We start from the raw sequence: 2,779 nt of genomic DNA on the forward strand, positions 1-2,779 counted from the left end.
ACCCCCTTATAAAAATATCTTTTCCAAATTTTAATTTTATTATTCCAAAATATTTTTTATATCAGACTATGTACATATACATATAAATATATTTATTATATATTTTATACATATATATATATTTATTATATTTTATGGGTATATGTACATAGTCTGATATAAAAAATATTTTGGAATAATAAAATTAAAATTTGGAAAAGTTGATATTTTTATAAGGGGGTGAGCAAGGGTAAACAGGGCTCTTCATATATATCTGTAATACATTAAAAAACTGTCATATATAGGATTAAATTGTTAAAGTCAATAAATCTTGATCGTGGGTCTGAAGTAGTCTGTATTATTTTCTCCAGTAGCTCAATGGTTGATATTTTGGTAGTGAAAGGAAGAGAGACAGAGGGAAAGACAGGGAGAGTGACAGAGGGAAAGAGAGGGAGAGTGGGAGGGAGGAGGAAAGAGAAATAGGGACAGAGGGGGAAAGAGAGAGAGAACAGAAGAAGAAACAGAAGGCAAAACCCATTATGCCACTATACATTTTTAACTTGAATATGAAGTCTGTGACAAATACATTGAACGGCTGTTTTCAAGTGTGGTTTATCCAACCTTTGTTAAAGTTGATATATTGTATTACATATGGGAAATGCCTACTTTATGTCTAGGTAATCAATTCCAATAGAAACCCAGCCATATAGTGTATTGTTCAGGCTACTTAAACCTGAATTCTAGTAATCTTACTTTACTTTCATCTTGAGACTTGTTCCCATTCTGCTTAACACTTATTTTCTTACATTTAACCATAAATGATTTATATCCTTAAGGTTCCCTGAAGTTTGGGGATACAGTGTTCTGTATTTTTGTTAGAACTCAGTTAAATATTATTTAGTTCTCAGAAATTCCATCATTTGGAATTAAGGTCTACATGGCATTTACAATATGTTTGGCTTTTAGACATATGTCTATTTCTTGCGTTAGTGTATGAATTAATGGAGGACAAAAACTTCATGTTTTGATTTTCTGTCCTCTCTTTTCCTTTGCACTATCCTTTGTGGTGGTGTCCTTACTGGCTTAGTGACTAGAGATTAGGTGTCAGTCGTGTCTACCTCTTTGTGACCCCATGGACTGTAGCCTGCCAGGTTCTCCACCCATGGAATTCACCAGGCGAGAATAATGGAGTGGGTTGCCATTCCCTTCTACAGGGGATCTTCCAGACCCAGGGATTGAACCCAGGTCTCCTTGCATTGCAGGCAGACTCTACTATCTGAGCCACCAGGGATGCCCCATGACAGTATTCTGTGCTACCATAAAGGTTTCATTTTTTTTTACTTATAGAAAAAAGAAACATGAGAAAACTGCCATTCAGTTTTCACTTGTGCCAAAGTAAAGTGTATGTTTGTTCAAATCTAGAGGAGTATTTTTCACGGACATTTTTTCCCCTAGAAATTCTTTGTACTTTTATATCTTCCTTCATCATTTAGGAGGAATTGATAACTTTCTATATTCACTCTTTTATGAGGCAGGGCATATATACTTGAAGCTAAGTAACTGAAACATCTTAAAGGAAATAAAACTTAGAGATAATTGTCTTAAAGGCAAGAACCATTTTTCTCCATTGAGAGAAATTTCTAAGAAGTGTTTCTTAAATCTAGAATTCTCCTCAAAATGTTAAATGCTGCTGCTGCTAAGTCATTGCAGTCATGTCTGACTCTGTGCGACCCCATAAACGGCAGCCCACCAGACTCCTGTCCCTGGGATTCTCCAAGCAAAAACACTGGAGCGGGTTGCCATTTTCTTCTCCAATGCATGAAAGTGAAAAGTGAAGGTGAAGTCACTCAGTTGTGTCCGACTCTTCGTGACCCCATGGACTGCAGCCCACCAGGCTCCTAAGTCCATGGGATTTTCCAGGCAAGAGTACTGGAGTGGGGTGCCATTGCCTTCTCCTGTTAAATGCCAAAGTTTAATAAAACAAAAATTATAGTTTTTTTAATTAAAAAAATAGAGTGGGTAATAGTAGAAAGTGATAGAAGAGCAAGTTTCTGACCACCAAAGGGATATAAATTACCTGTTAAAAGTGAAAACAAGAAATGGGAGATGAGAACCAGGAAGTACAAAAAGATGTGACCTATGTACAGGTGAAGATATTTCAGCAGATTCAGTTCAGATCAGTCGCTCAGTCGTGTCCAACTCTTTGCGACCCCATGAATCATAGCACACCAGGCCTCCCTGTCTATCACCAACTCCCAGAGTTCACTCAGACTCATGTCCATCAAGTAAGTGATGCCATTCAGCCATCTCATCCTCTGTCGTCCCTTTCTCTTCCTGCCCCCAATCCCTCCCAGCATCAGAGTCTTTTCCAATGAGTCAACTCTTCGCATGAGGTGGCCAAAGTACTGGAGTTTCAGCTTTAGCATCATTCCTTCCAAAGAAATCCCAGGGCTGATCTCCTTCAGAATGGACTGGTTGGATCTCCCTGAAGTCCCAGGGACTCTCAAGAGTCTTCTCCAACACCACAGTTCAAAAGCATCACTTCTTCAGTGCTCAGCCTTCTTCACAGTCCAACTCTTACATCCATACATGACCACAGGAAAAACCATAGCCTTGACTAGACATATCTTTGTTGGCAAAGCAATGTCTCTGCTTTTGAATATGCTATCTAGGTTGGTCATAACTTTCCTTCCAAGGAGTAAGCATCTTTGAATTTCATGGCTGCAGTCACCATCTGCAGTGATTTTGGAGCCCCCAAAAAATAAAGTCTGACACTGTTTCCACTGTTTCCCCATCTATT

Source organism: Bos indicus, chromosome 4 (assembly GCF_029378745.1).
Source record: "Bos indicus isolate NIAB-ARS_2022 breed Sahiwal x Tharparkar chromosome 4, NIAB-ARS_B.indTharparkar_mat_pri_1.0, whole genome shotgun sequence".
NCBI classification, from domain to species: Eukaryota; Metazoa; Chordata; class Mammalia; order Artiodactyla; family Bovidae; genus Bos; species Bos indicus.